This window comes from Typopeltis vanoorti, chromosome 5, assembly GCF_054136105.1.
Source record: "Typopeltis vanoorti isolate ZY-2024b chromosome 5, IOZ_Tvanoo_1.0, whole genome shotgun sequence".
NCBI lineage: Eukaryota > Metazoa > Arthropoda > Arachnida > Uropygi > Thelyphonidae > Typopeltis > Typopeltis vanoorti.
This window is the reverse complement of record NC_143553.1, coordinates 33,672,361-33,697,631: the sequence shown is the minus strand read 5'-3', so window position 1 is coordinate 33,697,631 and position 25,271 is coordinate 33,672,361. Positions and strand designations below refer to the sequence as shown.

Below are 25,271 nucleotides of genomic sequence, written 5' to 3'. Positions count from 1 at the left end.
AAGGTGTTGTGAAAATTGCAGGATTATCTGGAATACTGGAGGTAGGTTAATGGATTGCATTAGAACATTACTTATGGCAAACAGTTCAGCTTCCCTTCCAACTTGCTCTGAAGTTAGAGAAGGGAAATCATCAGAATTGTTATTTTTCTGACCTTCATGGAGTCACAAGACTTATCCTGAGAGGTCAACATAAAGTCTATCATCCACAGTCTGCACTTTCACTACCCTCTCAGGCAATGCGATCCATGCTCCTACCACTCTCCATGCAAAAAACTTACTTCTTACCCTTTACTCACTGCCTCCTTTGCAACTTTGGGGGATGGACCCTTTTCCTTGCTCCTTTTCCCTCATTCTACCATATGAAAATCTCATCAATATTAATACAATAATAACTTTTCAACAGCTTAGATGTCTTGATCATACCCCCCACCCCTTTGCCTTCTATCCAATGAACTCTGCAGTCTGCATGCCCTTAGTCTATCCTCATAATCAATGTTGTACAGTCCCCATATCATTTTTGTTACCCATCTCTGCACCTTCTCCAAGATTATTTCATCCCTTTTAAATCCAAGTAACCAGATCTGAGCACAGATCTAGACACAAGGATTATGGATGTTGAAATCTTCAAGAAATGTTATCTCATTGTTTGGGTTATACGATTGCATTGTGATCAACCTTTCCAAGGTAGATAGATATTCAAAGAGATCAGTGTGGTCATCACAATTAGGAGAGCAGGCAGCAAATGAAGGCAAAAAACTGAAGCATTTAAACCTTCAGCCAATGCAGATCTATAAAAGTGATTCCAGGTCTGATGATGTTTGGCATGAAATATTAGACCTGACAAAGTCACTGAAGGTATCATGCATGATATAATGTGGAAAGTTCAAGTGAACTAGTCATAGAGGACATCAGTTGAAGTTCAGAGATGAATGACACATCATGTTTAGATATCTGTAAGTGGTGGTGCATGTTGTTCCTGTTGCTGACAATGGTATTAAGCCCCTGGATATTGGTGAAGTGTGAAAGTCTTTTTTTACATGGAATTTTGTTATCCCTCTTGATTATCATCAACATACAAATGGATATTACTCTTCAAGTCATTTGTGTTACCATTAACATACAAATTAAACAGATAGTCCAAGCATGCATTCATTTGGCACACCACCGGTCACCTGCATTCTTCAGTGTTATGTTTCATCATATATTACTCTCTGATGGCATTCATCAGCCACTCTCTTATTCGTATTGCTTTATATCCATTCTTCATTTACACCATTTTACGTAATAGCTTTCCATGTACTATCCCATCATATGTTTTTCCAAAATCCAGTAACATCATGATACAGTAATTTCCTGTCTGTTGCTTTATTTTTCAAAGACTGAGTATCTCTATTCAAAGATACTTACTCAGTCTTTAATTTGCTACTTGTAACTTGGATTTTTTTAATATATAATCAGTCTATCTTGCCATCTCTCATGAGACCTTTCCAGTTCCACGTCAAATTAAAGAATTTGTTTTAGACATTGCCATCTGTCTTATACGTGTTCTATGAATGATACACTCTGGTAAAATGATCACTCAGCTATTTATTTTTCAGCTGATACATTCCTACTCAGTATTCATTAATAAAGTTCTTCCAAAATTGTGCTTTCTTTTTAATTGCCATTTCAGCTTTAACAAAATAATCGCTTTGGTCAGTTAATTTTAATTTAGATTAAGGCAAAATTATGGAGACTAATACCATGTGGAAGTAAGACAAATGAACAAGTCCATTTTAATCTCAAATTAAATGCTGTGAAAGAAAAGATAATCTTAGTTTAGTGTACGACATTAAAGATTGTAACCCTGTTGAACATTTAGCACTGTGGGCATAATTTACTCTATATAACAAATTTGATATTGTCTTTCTTACTTGCCAGTCACTCTTCTAGCTTCTGCTTTGTACTGTTCATGAGCTTGCTCTTCTCATTTGTTCTTATATACTATCCATAACAGTTTCTTTTTGTATAGAAGAGTAACATATTAGTTATGTTACCCTTTTATTTAACTCTTGTCTGATCTTTCTAGTTTTTCTGATGAAAAATCTTGTACTACTTTCTTTGACTCTTTCTTATGTTTCCTTGTATTGCTCCAATCCATTTTCTAGGATTATTACGTGATCTATATCCTAGAAAATGGATGATCTTATAATGATCTATTGTATAGTTCCATATATATATATATATATATATATATATATATATATATAAAATCAGCTAACGCCTTTTTATTCCCGTATATACGGGAGTAGGCGAGGCCATTTAGCCCCTATCTAACTTTTGGAGACTGAGTGGGCAGTTCAATCTCCACTGGTACCCAATCAGAGACAGATGGCCCAAGGCTATCACTAATTAAGCGGTGCGCAGTGAAGAGAGACGGCTCAAATGTGCCGCCATCTCGTGTGCCTAACCCTAACACACTATATTTAATGTCTGAAATAATGTGGGTTCTACGGTCGATTTTCTTGAGTTTACAGGACGAAAAACCCGAGTTTCCAGGAGGAAAAACCTGCTTGCCCATGCCAGAGATCGACTAACTCGGGAACCAGTCGAAAAAAGGCTTAGAAAAATTTCCTCTAGTCGCCGACTAGACTCGAAACCAAGACTTCCTTCGTGCGGCCAAGTGCGGTGGTGTGCAAACGCCACATCCACTGAGCTACACAGGCTAAGAGCCTGTGTAGCTCAGTGGATGTGGCGTTATATATATATATATATATATATATATATATATATACTGTTCTTAACCAAAAATTCCACATTACTTAGAACTTGAAGGGGAAAATGGGGAGAGTGATCATGCAACCGTGGTCATTGGCAAATTCTCTGATGCTTTCACCAAATCCAGCACTTTCGAATCTAATATCCTTTACATCACCTTCTGTTTATCCTTATTAACTATGTAAATTCCTCCTATGTGCCTTTTTCTGTTTGTGATCTATGTTCTCGGTTAACATTCCCAATGATGATTACTTGACCTTCATTCATTGAACTGATTTGCTGATATGTTTCTTTTACACTTTGCAATACCTGTATTCATTTTCACTATGAGCCATAAAAAGAAGGAAGAAAACAACACAGATAAAAACCATGAATTTGCTTAACCTCATATATAAATATGTAAGCAATAGGAGAGAAAAATCTATAAATATTTCTTCCAAAAATCTTAGGAATGTGGATTTTATCAAAATGCCTCTATCGACAGAAATTTCCAACATTTTGTCTCAACTTGGGCCAATAACTGCTTCAATGCATTGTGGAAAATTTCTAGTAATTTCTGTTTAAAAGTTAGTAGTATTGTGCTCCACTCTCCCTTTATAATATTAGTATTTCACTGAAGAGGTAAGCCGCCTGGTCCATCCTAGAATTCTGCATCCCAGTTCATCCTATAGATTGTCATTTTCACAGGTTTGTGCTATCCATTTGAAAGGAACAACATCAGATCATATGTTTTCACTGATTGCTTTGTAAGTATTATTGTGGTGAAAGTGTAGTGATTAGTGCTGTAAAATTATCAAGTGGAACATGCAGATTCCATTCATTATGATAATGATGAAAAGTAATCTAATCTATACCACAAGATACCACCTTTACGTTATTACATTACCTTGCATCATTACATTGCAACCTCCAAACACTTCAACTGTGGAGTTCAGTTAAAGCTGGAAGTGTTTGTAGCTTGTAACATCACTTCACAGAACTGATATTCATTTTTCCATGATCCATCTTCTGTGGGCCTTAGTCCATGACAATTAATTATATACATTCATTGTTGTTAACAATGGCTTGTTTGCAGCAGCTCTCTTGTGAGTACTTCATAACATATAATTTTTACATGTTATGGTGATATTTATGGAATTGCTTAGGACTACTCTTTAAACACTGATACTCTAAGGTCTGACAGTGAGATGAAATAACTAGCCTTTCAAGGTATATTAGCTTCTGCCAGTTAGTATTTTATGCTTATCTGGCTATAAGTTATGCCCATTATTACCTGTGGATTTACATTTCTTCAACGCATTGCCAACTATAAACTTGAAATTGTTTAACTGTTGTGCAAGAGTATGCACAGATATTTTCCTCGAATGACATCTGATTGAATTGATGTTAACTTTTCTTTGAACTAGAAAGCATATCCAAAAAACACTTGGAAGTCATACTCACATCCATTTTCTTGCAATATGAAGGTGTTCCAGAAATTTGAGAGAGAGTCAGAGAGTTAGCATATATAGATTAATACAAATATTCTTTTTAAAAGAGTCAAAAGGCTTTATTTTGGCAAAATAGATTAATAGGAATGGGGGATATTATACTCCTTATTTCATAGTAGAATATATTGAAACATAAAACATTTTGAAAAAAAATAAGCCAAAGATCATTATGCATTGATCGTGAGAGTCCACTTATGAAAAATATAACTCTCTGATATAGGATTGCTATGGTATTAAACAAAGAATTTTTGCTCTCTTAAGGGTTCTATCTGGTCTCTGAAATCAGAATAGTACTAATAAAAGGTGAATATAATCCAAGAAAACTCCAATGCTGAGGGTTGTATGCTCATAAGCACTCTGGTCTATTTTTGAAACATTGTATGTTTCATTATATTCAGCTATAAAATAAGGAAGGATTTATAATATCCCCCATTTCTATTCTTTTTTAAGACTTGCAGATTTCTTGTAATTTTCTAATCTACCTCTAATCTTTTTCTAATAACAAAAAATTTACTAAAATAAAATCACCAATAATATAACCCCAAATAAAAAAAAACGTGAAAAATCTATAAAAAACATTAAAAAAATTTCTATATCTGCTTCAGTAGCATTAATTGCTTTAACACAAACATAAATGATGCACTTAGTACCTTCAACAGCTATTATCCACCTCAACTATCCAAAATACATTTCATGATTTATCTCTGTTAAAATAGTTACACATGCACTTGTTGAATCTTGCATTCCATATCAGAGAATGCTAAATACAGAATTCACTTTTTATGATTTGCTTTAGCTGAAATTTCCTTGAAACACTTTGTTTGGATGCATCTACTGTCTTTACCACCCTATGAATTTTGATAACCACTAACCTCTGATATAAAGAGATAAACAGTCTTCATTTTTATGGAGCACCCTTGAATGGAGTGAAGTAAAGCCATTTTGCAAAAGCCATCATTGGAATAAAGGAACATTTGTAGTGCACATTATGTAGGCCTGTCAATGCTTGAAAAGCATTTTGATTGGTTGAAGGATTTTTGTTGTTGGGGACAATATAAAGTCCTCACTTTAACTTCTGATTATCTCTGAAGCTTTGTTTTCTGCAGTCTAACTTTCCAAACAGAGATATAATCTTCAGAGAGACTTCACTGTTCACAAATCAAACCAGCTATCATCTCTAACTTCATTGATTAAGCTAGAAGAGATGCCAAAGTATTTGCTATTAATGACTTGTCAATAATTATCTACCTAATTACCAAAATACCATCTACATATAAATTATATCTTATCTACACATCTACCAGAATACCAGATAATCCCCCCCCCCATTCTCTCAACACACATCCTAGGCTTTTATTCTTCACAGCTCTTCCCTTTGTAACCCAGACCATAACTTTGTCTATGTTTACTTTTTATAGAATGTCAATCTCAATCTTTTATCCTTGAGTACTGAAACAGTACCAGATAGTTTGACCTGTGATTTCCTTCTTCTTTATGTGGTCTGATTACTGTTTGCATCTCCTTGATCCAGACACCTGCTCTGACTAAATAATTGAAATAAACCTTGCTGGAATTAAGGTTTAATCCTCCACCCCATTTAAGACTCTTCACCACAGTCTAAGATTAAATTCAGCATATTTCAAGTGAAGTTAACTCTAGCTTTGTATTCAGCCTGTAATGTATCCTGCAGCATCTGTAAAAAAAAATCCATCAACAAATCTATATCAGACTTCAGAAGGGCCAAATACAGAAAACTTGACTTTTGTTTAAACAGTTAAGTGTTCCATTCCGTCGTTTTAAGACTATTGAATGCAACTTCTGTCTTTTGATGCCCCATGTTTCTCATATCCAGATTGTAACATCACTCAAAGATAAGGCTTGATATCAGTCTTCTCCTCCAACTCTTATATAGATGATTAAGGCAAATCACCTAATTTCAAGAAAAATCCACTGTATGCCTCCTATGATCATGCATTAGAAAGATGTTAAGAAAAAATCTTTAGTAGCTTTGATGTTCTTCTGGTTCAGATAGTATCCCCCAGTTGTGATAAAAAAAATTTTTTTTTTCACAATTAAGACTTATCCTATATCATCTGTATAAATTGTCGTCCTATTGTGCTCATTTCGGTCCATTCCTCTTGATAACAGTAGAGGAGGTCACCATCAACCAACTTCTTCACTACCTGGAGGCCTGCTATTTAGTAATTGGCAGAATGCATATCGATTACACTGTTATAGATTATACCACTATTGTTCCACATCATACATTATTATTATTATTACGGGCAACTCCAAGGAGTCGACAGACTCATCGACGGAGGCCCTAACATCATGTCAAGAACAACTATTCGACATTCACACAGTATCTATCATACCTCGCCTTGAACTCATTCACAGTCATGGCACTCACAACAGACTCTGGCAGCTTATTCCACTCATTCACCACTCTCCAAGTAAAAAACCTAGCTCTAACACCCTTGCCCAGCTTCCATGTATAGCCCCTAGTCCTCCCACCACCAGTCCTATTCTCAAAAATATTTTCTGAATTAATCTTATAGAAACCCTTCAGTAATTTGAATGTCTCAATCATATCACTCCTTTTCCGCCTATCAACCAATTTCTGCAAACCACAAATCTTCAACCTGTTCTCACAAGGTTCATTCCATAGACCTGCTATCATCTTGGTCACTCGTCTCTGGATCCTTCAAGAAGAAACCCTGGTGCTGAAATCTGGGCACAGTAGTCTAGATTGGGGTCTTATCAAGGCTCAATAAAGAGGAACAATAATCTGTTTGTCTCTGCTTGTCAAAGTATTTTTCAGCAACCAAGTGATTTGATGAGCTGATTTAGCCACTTTTGCGATGTGCCCCCTAAACTTCAACTCCCTATCCACCAACACTCCCAAATCCGTAACCTTGTCAATCTCCTGGAGTACGGTTCCACCAATGTGATATACTGCTGCTAATCTTTTCGCCCCAAAATGCATAACCTTACACTTGGCCACATTAAATTGATATCCATTCTCCTTAGCCCAGTCCTCCAAACTATCCAAATCATGTTGCAAAATTTTGACATCCTATGCACTCACTATTGCTCTACCCAACTTTGCATCACCAGCAAACAAATGAACACTTCCTCAAATCCTTTCCTATATCGTTAATGAGCAAATTGAAAAGTAATGGTCCAAGAACAGAATCCTGCGGCACACCACTAGTCACAGGCCATCTTTTGGACTCTACTCCTGAATAAACCACTCTCTGATATCTCTCCATCAACCACCTTCCTATCCACTCACCAACCCTATATCCATCCCCATATGCTGCAGTTTACTGATTAGAATTCCATGTGGTATCCTGTCAAAGGCCTTAGCAAGGTCCAGTAGAATCACTGTAAACCCATTACCCTTATCCAGTTCAGCTGCCCCTGTGTTATAAAACGTGAGCAAGTTACTGAGGCATGCTCTACCCTTCACAAAACCATGCTGTACCCTATACAGTATCCCATTTTCATCTATCCAATCCTGTATTTTTCTCTTGACTAATTTCTCCAAGACCTTGACAGCGATTCCTGATATGCTGATCGGTCGGTAATTTACAACAGCATTCTTGGGACCTCCTTTATGCAATGGAACTATTTCCCCCTCTTTCCACCCCCTCGGAACTAACCCAGACCCGAGACTCAAATTAAACAAAATGGTCGAGGGCACTGACAATTCTTTAGCCGCTTCACATACGACACGAGGTGGTATACCATCCAATCCCACAGATGTATTGACATTAAGGTTTTGTAATAGACTATTCACCTCTTCATTCAGAATTCCCGTATAAGCTATTGGTTCATTCATTCCTGCAATGTCACCACCTGGATGATATACTCTTGCAAAGTGCTTGCTCAGTAATTCAACTATATCAACTGATTCGGTTACCTCCCTACCATTGGCATTCTTTAAAATCAGTCTGCCATATACATTTTTTCTTTTACTTGCCACATATCGAAAAAACTGTTTGGGATTCTCTTTATCCTGCACGGCTAATGTTCTTTCATAATCCGCTTTTGCTTTTCTTACCACACTCGTTACCCTTCTGGCCTGCGCTTTATACTGTTCATGTGCCTGCCGGTCACCTTACTCCTTAAATTCCCTCCATAGTAGTTTCTTTTTTTACAGCTCAAGCTTAATGGTGTTATTCATCCATTTAATCCCTACTTGATTTATTATTCAGACTCTAGGTATAGTCAACCATTGCCTCATGCAAACACTTCTTAACCGCCTCTCATGCACTATCAACATCCAGCCCTTGCAGTTTTACATGCCATGGTACTGACACCAATCAAACTCCTAAGCTTGTCATACTTACCAACCTGATAATTCCACATGTACCCTGTCTTAATTGTAAATTCCACACCTTTAGCCACCTCCCAAGTTCAAGACCCTATGATCATTCTCACCAATTGGTGGCAACGTGGCCATATTCGTTACAGCCAAATTCTCAGATGCAATTACTAGGTCAAGCACTCTCTGACCCTTATTATTTTTGATTACATGCTGTTGCAGATAGTTATCCCTTAATAACCGCATAAAATCCAATTCCTTCCTCCCATGTGTCCTCTCCTCCTTCCAATCATTGTTACCGTAGTTGAAATCTCCCATAATAATTACTCTCCTTCCACTCATTTCTTCTATTTGCTTATGCATACTATCTCCACCATTTATTCCATCACCTGGTCTATAGCAGCACTCAATGGTATATTTTGTTCTGCTAGTCAATCTCACACCAAATAGCCTCAAATGTGCTTTTTTTCTCTATCCTGCAGTTCCAATTCTATTCTCCTTGGCTGTAGCTCATGAGCTATCATCAATAACACTCCTCCCCCCATTTTATTATCCCTGTCACTCCTGAACACACCATATCCCTCACATTCTATCCCAATAGCTATATCATCTTCTGTCAGCCATGTTTCACTAATGACCAATAACCTGTGGCCTGGAAGTGCCAACCAAGACCAAAAATTCTTCCTTGTTGTTTCTAATACTTCTAGCATTAGCATACAAGTCAAAGTATACATTGTGAAAAGGTTTTGGAGAAATCCATGATTGGACTTGACATTTCCAAGAGCAATATAGGCCTCTTTTGTATAGAAGCTCCTTATCTGGCTACTATCTTATGGCTTACTTTATGTAATTTCCTTTCCATTTCATCCCTAGTCCTTTGCTGCATGCCAATAATGGGTAGTTTCTTCTATTTAGATTTCCCTTCAGTGTTGAGCTATCTAAGAGTTCTTAGCTTTCATTAACACTTTTCCTTCTTTCCATAAATGATCTTCACACCTGGATTTTCTGATAGAGAGGGATGGAATATGCTCCATTCCTTTTCTTTATTTGACACACCATAGTGCTTAAACTATCCAAGTTTGAAGATCTTTCATAATCAATATCTTAAGCACTGATCTTGCTATTCTCCTGTATAACAAGAACAGTCTAGTGAAAATAAAATGCTACTATGACACAGTTCTGTCTTATATCTCAAAAGCAAGATTTCACTTCACTTCCCCTTGCCTTTGATAGTAGGATTTCCAGTCAAGATCATATTTCTCTTCTTGGACTTGGTCGACTTGTCTAGCTTTTTCTACCATGAACACATCACATCCATAACATCTTTATCCTCAAAAAAAAATTGGTATTCTTTTCTTTTGGGACAACCTGTTCACCTTTACAATACTTCTTATACATGATGAACGCCTTAAAATGAACTCGTACATAACCATGATACTTCTTTTTTTACAACATATCATATCATGTACACTCCTTGAGGGTACATGTTAGGAATTTGATGATGATGGTGTTATAATTTCCAACAGTACTATTGTCTTCAAACAGATTTTTTAGTGTTTTTGAAAGGAGTCAAGCATGTCTTGAGTGGTTGACATGTCTTCGCCATCAACATAGATTTCAGTGTAGTCCCTTGTTTGCAGAATTTAGTGAATTGTCTATTGAAGAATGCAGCTAAAGGGCAATCTGCTAAGTGCTGTTGTATTCTTATTTTAAAATTTCTTTCTTCTACTTGTTTCCGCCTTTCCACTTCTATCTCTATAATATTTTTATTGTTGTTGCTATATTCTGTACCATTGTTTTGGTTTATTGCAAACCAGCTTCTCTCTTTATGCAGTTCTTTCAACTATTTTCTTTTGAGGAAAGCCTGTTTCTTTTCCCATTCCACCATATTCTGTTTTACTGTTTATTTGAATTGTAATCGCATATCCCAGTTCTCCTATCCCTTAGGACCAACTGACACATGTTCAACTGGTGTTCACATGGAACCCTTCTCCACGCTTTGGAACGGATTTCATAGTGGTAGTGGCATTGGTAGATGGCGTTGGTGTAGTTGCAGTCAGTTGGTGGGTTAAGTGAGACAGAGTTGTAGAGCAGGTACCTTCTCTCAATGAGTCTTTGGACTCCCTGGAGGTGTCAAATAATAATAATCCCAATTCCATGTAACATTATTCCAATATGAACAGAGAGTCTGGTATTTATTTGAAAAGATCAACGAAAAATTTGTGGAAGTCTCCATGCTCCAGAACTGATCTTTATTTGTTCCATGCAGCAAAATTTAAGTAGAACTGGATTATGATCTGACATATTAATGTCAAGGTGTTTTATCTGAATTAGCTTATTTATAAAGGAAGAAAAGATATACATTCAATCATGATAGGTACCAATACCTTGATTCATGTACATATAAGCCTGGAATTGCGAATCCTCCATATGTCTACTAGTTGAGCATTGTTGAGATATATTTTTAACTGTGCATATCCCACTTTTTTCACTCCTGGAGTGTCCTCCCATTTTTTTCTAATGTGGGATTTTCAGTACAATTCCAGTCTTTAGCTGCTGTGATGTAGTGGGCACCGTATAAATATGGCTCCAGTTCCTGGAAAATTTTCATCTAATTGTTCCATTGGATGGAGCATAAACATTTATAAACCTTATGACAGATCCACAGTATTTCCAGTCAATTGTCAAGATTCTCCCTTCTGCATCTCTTTGGATATTACAGAATGAACCAAGATGAGGGGCAAGAATAAGAACTTCTACTCCAGCCCTGTTAAATCTTCCAAAGCTCTAATAAAAAAGAAGTGGATATCTCTCTGTTAAAGTTTTTATATCTTTATATCTGCAGAAATATGTTTCTTGGAGGAACAAAACCTGACATTATGGCATAGCATAAGTTTCCATATGGTTTCTTGTTTAATCTGCCTGTGGAATCCTCGCACATTAATGAAACAATGCAGAAAGGAGATGCTATGATTAGTGAAGTGTGACTTGTAAGTCTTTAACTTCTAGATTTTGGATGAACCTCTTGAATTTTTCAATCTGTGAAGGAGCAATTATGTAGTCTGCTTCTTGTAAATTGTTTTCCATTTTTTTACAGTTGCTTTCCATTTTTTCAATTTCATGCCTATCGTTCTTGATTTGGAAGCTAGTTATTTTCTTTTCATGTAGATGATAACTATATCAAGAAAACTTTGAATCAGTAAACTTTATTATTTTTTATTACTATGATAATAAGCCAAAAGGCTATTTTACCGGCGACATAAGTTAAGTTAAAGGGAGATGGTAAATCATGTTTCATTTTATAGCTGGGTATGAAACTCGGATTGAATCCATAGAGTTTCATGCCGAAAAAACTATCGGTGAGCCCAAGTGATTACTTACTTTGGCTTGCCGATAGTTTTTTTTGGCATGAAACTCTATGGATTCAATGGATTTCGATCCGAGTTTCATACCCGGCTATAAAATGAAACGGGATTTACCATCTCCCTTTAACTTAACTTATGTCACCGGTAAAATAGCCTTTTGGCTTATTATCGTAGTAATAACAATATAGGATTACACTAGTTCAGCAATTCTATAGTAGAGGTATATGTAAGTTCGGTTCACTTAAAACCTTGATATTCCAGGTCTACCTACTCACTGATGAGACCACAAAAAAGGTTGAAACCAGTCTGGGTAGTGATCTCTTCTCATAATGTAAAACAGTAAATATACATCTCTTAAGAGCTGGGTTTTACATTATGAGAGAATATTAAGGTTAGTGATGGAGCTTGCTCCACCTTTGCTTGGAGTTGTCCTACCCAAGTGATTACTTACACTTGGGCTTGCCAATAGTTTTTTCAGCATGAAACTCTATGGATTTGATCCGAGTTTCGTACCTGGCTATAAAATAAAATGGGATTTACCATCTCCCGTTAACTTTATTCTTTTTTCTTTAATTGTGTCTCTTGCTTTTCCTTTATTAGCATGAGATGGTTCTCCATAGTCCATAAACTTTTCTGTGCCTGAAGAGTTTTCATTTTACAATCTGCAACCCTCTCTGTCTTTACATTTTTTATTAGTTATTTTTCTTTTAGATGTAGTTCCTTTTTAAAAAAATTTTTTTTTTGTTTATCCTCCATTTTTTTAAATTTTTTATTAATTCATGTTTCCTTTTTGAAGAACTTGTCTGCATATTAAGTTCTTTCAGTTGTCATACTTACTTTTCTGTTTCTTCTCCAGTTTCTCCTTGTAGAACACTCATGATTTTACATTTGTATCCGTTCAGTTGTTATACTATGTTCATTATTGGTATAGTTTTAAACAAACTACACTTTTGCAAGTAGTTTGTTTAAAAGCGTCGTCTTTACTAGACTGAATTGGAAGATTTCCGGGAACTCTTCTTTATGCCTCTCTGATATACAGGGTGGTTCAAAATTCCATGTACAAACTTTAAGGAGAGGTAGAGAACATCATAATCAACCATATTTACAGAGGAAAGCATGACCAGAAATGCCACCGGAAGGTACTAACAGGACACAAAGATACAGAAATCGCGCATGGCAGTAAGTAGTGTAAAAAACTTTATTAGGCGTAACTGAACGGTTCAATAGTAGTTGGATACATAATATGGTAAAAGAGGTGCATGTATGCCATCTCAGTGTTCGTAAAACAATGCATGTTCTTCGTACGATGTCGAAAGCTTGAATGAGGAAGCCCCAATTGCTCACCTGGAGGGCTGGCAAACAGCTCCACCTATCACTTTCAGGTGAAGTTTCCGGTCATGCTTTCCTATGTGAATATAGTTGATTATGATGTTCTCTACCTCCCCTCATAGTTTGTATGTGGAATTTTGAACCACCCTGTATATGGTGTTCTAATTGGCTCTACTAGTGTTCCCACTCTTTCTGTGAAAGTTCTAAAAGAACTGGTGTTCAGAACTTATTCATTTCTGACAGGGTTTGTGACACTGATTAATGATATGTCCGATCTCCATGCAGTTGAAACATTTAAATTTGGGGCAGTTACCATGCAAGTGATCATATGAACCTCAATGCAGACTCTGCCTTTGTATTCCAGGATAGTTTACCATAACTCAGGTTTTACCAATGTTGACAAAATTTGGTATCTTCATATCCATTGTGAAGGTGACATCACCAGAAAATCAGTTTGAATCTTCAACTGATAAACCCTTTCTTATGTTACTAATCTTACCTCATTTTGAGAATATCTGTATAAGAATTTCATTACTGTTCTCTGTATATTCCATTTGGAAATCTTTCGATTTTTACCTGGCTCCTGACCATTACAGGAATAACTGTGGTGCCTTCAATAGTAAAATCCGGTAATAGTTTATCCCTTGTTTCCACATCTTTAACTACAATTAAATATTTCCCTCTGCTGTATAGGATGAAAAAATAAACCTTATTAGCACCAACTATCTCTTTTAAAACCTTAGTCACCTGTTTCACTTCTTCACATCCTGGAATTTCAATTCCTAGAGTTTACACCCTTGGAGGAATTGGTAACATTTATCTCAGGTAGGGAAAAAGACTCAAACCCTCTGCATTTGATTGTAAGAGAGAAAAAAAAATCTTTCAGTCACAAGATTGAGAATTAAATGATCCGTGATATAGAAATTATCTAAACCACCAGCAAATGCTCTATTTGAGCTACTATAAAATGGTGGCCATGATACCACCAAAAGTAATCCTGTAGTACAGATATTAACTGCACTACTGCAAAACCAGTGCTTGTGGGGGGAAACCACCACTAGCAACAGTAAAATAAAATCAAAGTGAGAAAGAAAACTAAACTAAAGTACTTATCCTGCCAAAATCCAAGATGTCATCAGTGGTAGCCAGACACAGAATTTACTTTTGAGTTCTCTTAGTAGTAGCCGGACCCAGAAATGATACCAAAGTTGAAGCAATGCAGAAGTCATATTCCCATATACAAATAGGTAAAAGGTGTTACACCTTATTACTGAAATACTTTGGATTAGAAAAATATGTTTGGAAGTTTTTCCACTTGGTTATACTGTACATTAAAGATGCCAAGAAATTATATTCTTGGTTTAATCCTTTATTCAAGTTTTTATATAACTGTAAACTATTATACGTTAGTGCTGTCAGTGGTCTGGGTTTTTCTATTTTAAAAAAAAAATTTATTCACTTTTACATAATCCAGAAACCATACTTTAGAGCAGGGGTTCCCAACCTTTTTGTTTCCTAGAGCACATTCTAAAATACCGGTAGGGTGACGGGCACCATCTATTTTTTCAAGCAAATTTTTTGAACTCTCTTGTTAAATGAATGCAACTTCGAATGCGCGTCTACTTTACATTGTATGCTTTTAATAATTGTCATGTGTCATTAACGCATGCGTCATATAGCATGCCATGAATTGTTGTGCGATGTGCACGTGATTATTTCAAACTATACGACACACGGTTGAACAGCGGCGGGCACACACAAATTGATCGATGGGCGCCATGGTGCCCGCGGGCATAGGGTTGGGAACGCTTGCTTTAGAGACTACACATGAAACTTTTCCAGACCATTTTAGTGGTGTGGTGGTCTCATACTGAGTAATGAAGTTCATCTCCCACCTAAAGACAGACAGTCATAAACATTCATGTCCAGGGTGGAATCTGCAGCCAGTTAGTAGGGAAATGGTGTTTTAAGGATACTTGTGACATAAGACTGAATGATAAATGCACGTAAACACAAGAAAGATATTTAATTAACCAGATATTTCGGTCTGGAAATAGCAGGCCATCCTCAGTGGTATTACAAGAACAGTTATAAAAAATACAAGCTAGAATATTAACAATAGATCGTTTAAAATAGAACAAGCCGCATGATGTTATATCACTAAGTATGAAACGGAATATTTTGAAGTAGAGACATGATTTAAAAAAAAAAAATTAATGAGTAATCCTGATTAGACTTTTCCAGATTTTTGATATAGATATACGGTCATTATGATTCAGGTTGGGACGATGGAGCAAAGCCTCCACGCTTTCCTTGAACAAACGTTCAAACCTATAACGGGATCTATGTAAGAGGCGAGTCCTGTACCAAAGGATGTTGTGGTTAGTTTCAGTCCCGTGCTGAGCCAATCCAGGCTTTTCAGGTTTGTTGTGAAGAATGGAGGATTGATGTTCTTGGATTCTTTTTCAAGAGAACGTCCAGTCTGTCCAAAATAGGATAGCTCACAGTTGCATGGAATTTGATAAACTCCAGGAAGAGATAAAGTTGAGCGTTTGTCTTTAGGAGAAGGAAAATGAGAAGACAATTTGTTAATAGGTGAATAAGTAGCTGTTAAATCATATTTCTTTAAAATTCTTGCGATAGGTTCTGAAATATCGGAGATATAAGGAATTGGCACTCGATGTATTGAAACTTTGTTGTTTTGTGGAGGATTATAAGAATTGAGAAGATGTTGAGTACTTTTTTCAGAAAAGCCATTGAGTTTCATGTGTTGTTGGATAGTAAAAAGTTCTTTCTGTAGATAATCAAAGGTAGAACAATTAGTTTACTCATTAATTTTTATTTTTTTTAAATCATATCTCTACTTCAAAATATTCCGTTTTATACTTAGTGATATAACATCATGCGGCTTGTTCTATTTTAAATGATCTATTGTTAATATTCTAGCTTGTATTTTTTATAACTGTTCTTGTAATACCACTGAGGATGGTCTGCTTTTTCCGGACCGAAATATCTGGTTAATTAAATATCTTCCTTGTGTTTACGTGCATTTATCATTCAGTAGGGAAATGGATTTACTAACTATTTGGGCACCAGTTATAATGTCACTTGTCCGGACAAATCATTGCAGGGAAAATTCTTTGCAAGAAAATTTGAAATCCTATTCCCATGTATGAAAAAAAAAAAAACAGAAATATTTATATAATATTTATTATTTCAAATATATTTAGTGTTCTGAAATTTTTTATTCTGTATAAAGTTGTTAATATTCTTTTTTTCTTACTTAGATACTACAGGCTCTGTAGATGGAATATTAATTTTTACAAAACTGGGATAGGGGTGATTAGGGAGAAAGGACACCATACCAGGGTGAACAGCGAAAAGTCAGCTACTGGAACAAATCTGAAAACAAACCCCAACTCAACATCACCAGAGTTAAAGATCGGTACTATCAACGTAAGAAGCCTGAATGGCAAAGAAATGGAGCTAGCTGAGGAATTAGATAAGTAACAGATCAACATAATAGGGGTGACTGAAACAAAAAAGACTAAAACTGGTGAGATCTTTCTGAGTAATAAATACAAAATGTTATATTCAGGCAATGACAATCAAGGAAAAGAAGGAGTAGCCATAGTGTTCAACACAAAATATGAGGCTAATCTTCTTGAATGGCAGTCAGTCTCAAGTAGAGTCATGTGGGCAAATATGAGAATGGGGAACTGGACAATGAGACTTATTTGTGCCTATGGTCCCACAGAAGGTTCTACTAAGGTAGAAGTGGAGGAATTTTTTGAAGCTTTAGAAAAAGCAACTGACACAATGAAAAAGGAAAAGTTGGTCCTTGTTGGAGATCTAAATAGCAGAGTAGGAAATGATTGTGAGACATACAAAAATATTTTGGGAAAATTTGGAGAAAAGAGCAAAGCTAATAATAATGGCAAATATCTGTTGGATTTCTGCTCAGGACATGGACTGCTTATTACTAACACCATGTTCCAACATAAAAATAAAAATGTGCACAAATTCACATGGAGAGAAGAGGCTAGGAATAAGAAAAGTCTCATTGACTATGTTATTGTTGATAGTGATGTTTTCTCCCTGGTGCAGGACACCAGAGTATACAGAGGATTTGAAATTGGAAGTGATCACTATTTAGTTTTGAGCGGGATAAAATTGAATTTCATATTGAAAAGAATAACATGTAAGAAAGTTTTAAAGCGAATAAAAGTTGAGCAGCTCTCAGATGTGAACTGTAGACTAAAATACAGAAAGATTATTGAAAATAAAATAAAAGAGTTTGAGAACAGGAATCAAACCTTGGAGATTCAGTGGCAAACTCTGAAGAAAACATTGATTGATTCTGCCAGAGAGGCATGTGGTGAGGTTGTGTGCAAGGATAAAAAAATCAGAACTCCCTGATGGACACAGGAAGTTAAAGAGGCAGTGAAGGAAAAGAAGAAAGCATATCAAAAGTTCCTGGCAAATAAGTCAGCTTTTACTCTTACAGAATACAGAGACAAATGTAAGAAAGCTAAACAGTGTGTAAAACTAGCTAAACAAAAGTCATGGGAGGACTTTGGCAAGAATATAGAAAATAAATATCAAGAAGGTGGGAAAATATTCTGGAGGTTATTGAAGAAGCTAAGGAATGGAGGAAAGAGTGTTGTAAAAGGAGTTAGATGTGATAAAGGTGACATGAAAATGGGAGAAAAAGATATCCTTGAAGTATGGAGTAAATACTTTGAAAAACTGCTAAATGAAACAAGCAGTAATGACAGCACAGTGATAAAAAACACTGACCAGGCATGCAGTCAGGAATACATATCCATACTCGAAGTAGAAAAAGCCATCAAAGGCTTGAAATGTGGAAAGGCAGCAGGAGTAGATGATATTCGACCAGAAATGCTGAAGTATGGTGGTATGAAAGTCTTACAGTGGCTACACTGCATAGTTCAGAAAGCCTGGACAGAGGGACGAATTCCCGATGATTGGAGTAGAGCTCTCATAGTACCGATATATAAAAAGGGAAATAAAACTGAATGTGAGAATTACAGAGGTATTTCCCTACTGAGTGTTCCTGGCAAGATCTATGCAAGTATACTTGATAAACTGTTGAGAAGAATTGTGGAAGAAAAGCTTGGTGAAGAACAAGCTGGATTCAGGCCAAATAGAGGCTGTCAGGATCAGATCTTCACTTTACGACAAATAGTCGAGAAAGCATGGGAATATAACAAAGATCTGTATTTAAGTTTTGTCAATTTGGAAAAGGCATATGACAAGGTGCCAAGAGAGAAGCTATTCAATACGCTGCAGTTAAATGGTGTCAATGGGGCATTATATCAAGCAATACTTAGTCTTTATTTGTGTTGTAAGTCAGCAGTTAGAATTGAAGTACAGGAAGATGGTTTAAAGTTGAATCTGGTGTGAGACAAGGATGTACATTATCCCCTCTGTTATTCATTATCTATATGGATCACATTATGAAGGAAAGTGGTATTAAACCCTAATATCAAAATTGGAGATGTTAATGTCAGCTCTTTGCTTTATGCGGATGATGTTATACTTCTAAATAAATCTGCTACAAGTCTGCAAGATTCTCCGATTAAATTGAATAGCTGTTGTAATAGATATGGTATGAAGGTCAGCAATAAAAAGACAAAGACAATGAAAATAGGCAGAATCATTGAAAATGTCAACTGTGTTGTGAATGGAGAACCTGTGGAACAAGTAAAACATTTCAACTACTTAGGCACGATTTTTACTGAAGATGGTAAATTAAATATAGAAATAGACAGCAGAATCAGCAAAGCTGGTATGGTGGGAAGTCAATTGAATAAATTCATATGGAATAAGAGAGAAATTAGTCGGAACACTACATTAGCTGTATACAAGACAGTGTTCAAACCAGTTTTAACTTATGGATCTGAGAGCTGGGTCAGAAGTAAAACACTTGACCAAAGACTAAAGACCACAGATATGAGAGTCCTGAGAAAGATTAGAGGCGTGAACAGATGGCATCAATGGCAATATCATATTAAAAATGAGGATATTAGGAAAGAACTTGACATTGTCAACATCCAGGAATGTGTTAGCAGAGCTAATCTCAGGTGGTATGGTCACTTAAACAGAATGGGCGAGGAAAGATTAGCAAAAGAAATGTTTTCTGCCAGGTTGGCAGGAAAACGACCCAGAGGAAGACCAAGATATAGGTGGATTGATACTTTACAAAGTGCCTTAGAGGATAGAAATATAAGATCTGATAATGTTGGAGTCTTGACAAGTAACAGACTGATTTGGAGGAAAATTGTAGATAGGAAGTTAGTAATGATGTAATTTTTTCATGTAGTACTGTCATATCCTCTACACCCCTTGAGGGTAATGGCAGGAATTTGATGATGATGATGATGATAGTTATTAGGGAGAATAAAATATTTAAGAATATTTATTCTTCGAACCGTCCACTATTTTTCTGTTCTGCACATTTAGACATCCATCCAGGTGTGATATATTTTTTATCTGAACAAATTCAGAAGGTGAGATGTTTGTTATTGAATACACGTGTATTTTGAAAATCACTGCACTTTTCCTGCTTAGTAAAGACATCTTGTATGCTGCTATCATTTGCAGACATAGTTTAAGATCGTAAGTACAGATTCGAGTAATTATATTAAGGAAAATGATAATAAAATTACATAAATTCTATCATAATGACGTAAATCAGCATAAGCTAAATTGCCATCTGTAGCTGCAATACTAGTCTTTACCTTTTCCTCCAGTACTAGTATTTTATGACACTAATAAAATAAAATTTTATATTTAGTCTTCTTTACTGAAAAAAAAAATATATATATATGTATATTCATCTTTTTTTTGACTGACTGAAACTGAGAAAATAAATAAGTTAATTTAATGGAGCACACAACATGTTTCGTCAAAACGTCAAAAAGAAGTCGTTTTGATGAAACATTGTTACATCCTGAATGAAGCACTTTATTAAAGAAACAATTCATTCAGGATTTAACAAGTCAGAAAAATCAGCTGAGAGAAAAAACTTGTACTCGAGCAGAAGAAATAAAGTACTAACTGTAAATAGAAATAGAATTACCTCCTTTTAGTAGAATTGTAATACCATGTAAAGAACTTCGTGTATAAATTAATATTGTATGTAATGCATCGTGTATACAATGAATGGGTAAATTAGATGTAAACATTAGTCCAAAGGTCATGGGCGGGCCTGAGGCATTGGCATTCTCGGAAAGCGATGCACATTCGTTTCCCAGAAGACGCCGCTATTATCTCGCGATGTGCCGCAGCTGCCGCGGACGAAGAAAGTAGCGGGCAGGAAAAGATCGCAGAAAGTAGTAAGAGGGTGCTATCGCAGCTAGTAAGAGGGGTCTAAAAAGGGGGGAAGTGAAGAGAGAATAAAAAGGGTTTGCACCCCTTTCTCAAGGCTTTTTTTTCGCCTGTTTTGCTGGATGATGATTTGATTTCTCTCGTTGACAGGTAGTTCCTGATCGTGTTTCTTGGCAATAGTTCGATATCGGAAGGTGCGCCTTTCCCTTCGATGTCTGAATTTCTGCCGGTACTAAAGCGTGAGATGTCGGCGGACGTATATTATGAACCGGCAGCTAGAAACGACGATGACCCGAAACAGATCGAGAATACACGAGGGAAAAACGCCAGGTGTAGAGCATAGTTTAATCTGATGACCATAGTGACCCACCACATGGACGCAGGCTTATGGAAGTATCGGAAGGTAATTCGAACAGAGGACAGTTCAGACAGACCTGGAGACCATGCCCCAAGAAATGGTAAAGTACAGGTTTTGTTGTATAATTACCCAGTCGGTAAAAGGGAAAGATCATTGTAGTGTAATAATCAAGTATGGACAGTATTTAAGAACTTTAAGTGATTATTCAGCAGTGGCTAATGTCCATAAGACAAATTGTCTGGAATGATTATAGATGATTCTGACTAGTTTAATATGCAAGACTAACATAGTTGGTAGAATATTGATTAGAAGTGTATAATGTGTATATTATGTGTGTTTAATCTCTAACTTAAAAGAAGGATTTATTGTTCATGCATTAGAGTATTAATCAGTTTGATACAGTTTGATTTAGCATGTCACTGAACTAATTGAAAGTGAGATTGGTCTAAGTGTATATTATGTCTTTAGATTCCAATACCCGAGTTCATCATCAAATTCCTGCTATATACCCTCAAGGGGTGTACAGAATATGATAGTACAACATGAAAAAAACTACATCATCACTAACTTCCTATCTACAGTTTTCCTCCAAATCAGTCTGTTACTTGTCAAGACTCCAACATTATCAGATCTTATATTTCTATCATCTAAGGCACTTTGTACCGTATCAATCCACCTATATCTTGGTCTTCCTCAGGGTTATATTTGATTAATACTCTAATGCATGAACAATAAATCCTTCTTTTAAGTTAGAGATTAAACACACATAATATACACATTATACACTTCTAATCAATATTCTACCAACTATGTTAGTCTTGCATATTAAACTAGTCACAATCATCTATAATCATACCAGACAATTTGTCTTATGGACATTAGCCACTGCTAAATAATCACTTAAAGTTCTTAAATACTGTCCATACTTGATTATTACACTACAATGATCTTTCCCTTTTACCGACTGGGTAATTATACAACAAATGTCTTTAGATTCCAATACCCGAGTTCATCATTAAATTCCTGCTATATACCCTCAAGGGGTGTACAGAATATGATAGTACAACATGAAAAAAACTACATCATCACTAACTTCCTATCTACAATTTTCCTCCAAATCAGTCTGTTACTTGTCAAGACTCCAACATTATCAGATCTTATATTTCTATCGTCTAAGGCACTTTGTACCGTATCAATCCACCTATATCTTGGTCTTCCTCTGGGTCGTTTTGCTGCCAACCTGGCAGAGAACACTTGTTTTGCTAATCTTTCCGCACACTTTCTGTTTAAGTGACCATACCACCTGAGATTAGCTCTGCTAACACATTCCTGGATGCTGACAATGTCAAGTTCTTTCCTAATATCCTCGTTTTTAATATGATATTGCCCTTGATGCCATCTATTCACGCCTATAATCTTGCTCAGGACTCTCATATCTGTGGTCTCTAGTCTTTGGTCAAGTGTTTTACTTCTCACCCAGCTCTCAGATCCATAAGTTAAAACTGGTTTGAACACTGTCTTGTATACAGCTAATTTAGTGTTCTGACTAATTTCTCTCTTATTCCATATGAATTTATTCAATTGACTTACTACCATACCAGCTTTGCTGATTCTGTTGTCTATTTCCATATTTAATTTACCATCTTCACTAAAAATCATGCCTAAGTAGCTGAAATGTTTTATTTGTTCCACAGGTTCTCTATTCACAACACAGTTGACATTTTCAATGATTCTGCCTATTTTCATTGTCTTTGTCTTTTTATTGCTGACCTTCATACCATATCTATTACAACAGCTATTCAATTTAGTCAGAGAATCTTGCAGACTTGTAGCGGATTTATTTAGAAGTATAACATCATCTGCATAAAGCAAAGAGCTGACATTAACATCTCCAATTTTCATATCATGTTTAATACCACTTTCCTTCATAATGTGATCCATATAGATAATGAATAACAGAGGGGATAATGTACATCCTTGTCTCACACCAGATTTAACATTAAACCATCTTCCTGTACTTCCTTCAATTCTAACTGCTGACTTACAACTCAAATAAAGACTAAGTATTGCTTGATATAATGCTCCATTGACACCATTTAACTGCAGCGTATTGAATATCTTCTCTCTTGGCACCTTGTCATATGCCTTTTCCAAATTGACGAAACTTAAATACAGATCTTTGTTATATTCCCATGCTTTCTCGACTATTTGTCGTAAAGTGAAGATCTGATCCTAACAGCCACTATTTGGCCTGAATCCAGCTTGTTCTTCACCAAGCTTTCCTTCCACAATTCTTCTCAACCGTTTCTCAAGTATTCTTGCATAGATCTTGCCAGGAACACTCAGTAGGGAAATACCTCTGTAATTCTCACATGCAGTTTTATTTCCCTTTTTATATATGGGTATTATGAGAGCTCTACTCCAATCATCGGGAATTTGTCCCTCTGTCCAGGCCTTCTGAACCATGCAGTGCAGCTACTGTAAGACTCTCACACCACCATACTTCAGCATTTCTGGTCGAATATCATCTACTCCTGCTGCCTTTTTACATTTCAAGCCTTTGATGGCTTTTTCTACTTCAAGTATGGATATGAATTCCTGACTGCATGCCTAGTCAGTGTTTTTTACCACTGTGCTATCATCACTGCTTGTTTCATTTAGAAGTTTTTCAAAGTAATACTCCATACTTCAAGGATATCTTTTTCTCCTGTTTTCATGTCACCTTTATCATCTCTAAGTCCTTTTACAGCACACTTTCCTCCATTCCTAAGCTTCTTCAACAACCTCCAGAATATTTTGCCACCTTCTTGATATTTATTTTCTATATTCTTGCCAAAGTCCTCCCATGACTTTTGTTTAGCTAGTTTTACACACTGTTTAGCTAGTTTTACACACTGTTTAGCTTTCTTACATTTGTCTCTGTATTCTATAAGAGTTAAAGCTGACTTATTTGCCAGGAACTTTTGATATGCTTTCTTCTTTTCCTTCACTGCCTCTTTAACTTCCTGTGTCCACCAGGGAGTTCTGATTTTTTTTATCCTTACAGATAACCTCACCACATGCCTCTCTGGCAGAATCAATGTTTTCTTCAGAGTTTGCCACTGAATCTCCAAGGTTTGATTCCTCTTTTCAAACTCTTTCATTTTTTCTTCAATAATCTTTGTGTATTTTAGTCTACAGTTCACATCTAAGAGCTGCTCAACTTTTATTCGCTTTAAAACTTTCTTACATGTTATTCTTTTCAATATGAAATTCAATTTTATCCTGTTCAAGGCTAAATAGTGATCACTTTCAATTTCAAATCCTCTGTACACTCTGGTGTCCTGCACTAGGGAGAAAACATCACTATCAACAATAACATAGTCAATGAGACTTTTCTTATTCCTAGCCTCTTCTCTCCATGTGAATTTGTGCACATTTTTATGTTGGAACATGGTGTTAGTAATAAGCAGTCCATGTCCTGAGCACAAATCCAACAGATATTTGCCATTATTATTAGCTTTGCTCTTTTCTCCATATTTTCCCAAAATATTTTTGTATGTCTCACAGTCATTTCCTACTCTGCTATTTGGATCCCCAACAAGGACCAATTTTTCATTGGTCAGTGACTTTTTCTAAAGCCTCAAAAAATTCCTTCACTTCTACCTTAGTAGAACCTTCTGTGGTACCATAGGCACAAATAAGTCTCATTTTCCGGTTCCCCATTCTCATATTTGCCCACATTACTCTACTTGAGACTGACTACCATTCAAGAAGATTAGCCTTGTATTTTGTGTTGAATACTATGGCTACTCCTTCTTTTCCTTGATTGTCATTGCCCGAATATAACATTTTGTATTTATTGCTTAGAAAGATCTCGCCAGTTTTTGTCTTTTTTGTTTCAGTCACCCCTATTATGTCGATTTGGTACCTATCTAATTCCTCAGCTAGCTCCATTTCTTTGCCATTCAGGCTTCTTATGTTGATAGTACCAATCTTTAACTCTGGTGATGTTGAGTCGGGGTGTGTTTTCAGATTTGTTCCAGTAGCTGACTTTTCGCTGTTCGCCCTGGTTCCCTGGCGAAAACAACGGGGGCCTTGTTTAACCGGGCGACGACCCAGCCGGCATGAAATTTTTGTCATGTTGTACCATCATTTTTAACCAATAAGAATACAATTTGGTCGGCTAAATCCCAAAATGCCAGCCCATCCTCGTTTGTTCAGTATCTAAGTAGATACCCAACAGAGTGCACCACGAGAAGGTGAGGATTGGACATTAGGTCAGAAGCCCTGGTCGGTTCTCCGCATTC

General features: G+C 36.2%; 1 protein-coding gene across 4 annotated transcripts in view; it reads left to right on the top strand.

The window, feature by feature from the left end:
• The window catches only part of LOC150106301 (transmembrane protein 230), a 150,796-nt gene that overhangs the window by 39,194 nt on the left and 86,331 nt on the right, over positions 1-25,271 (top strand). The gene's annotated exons all lie outside the window — the stretch shown is intronic.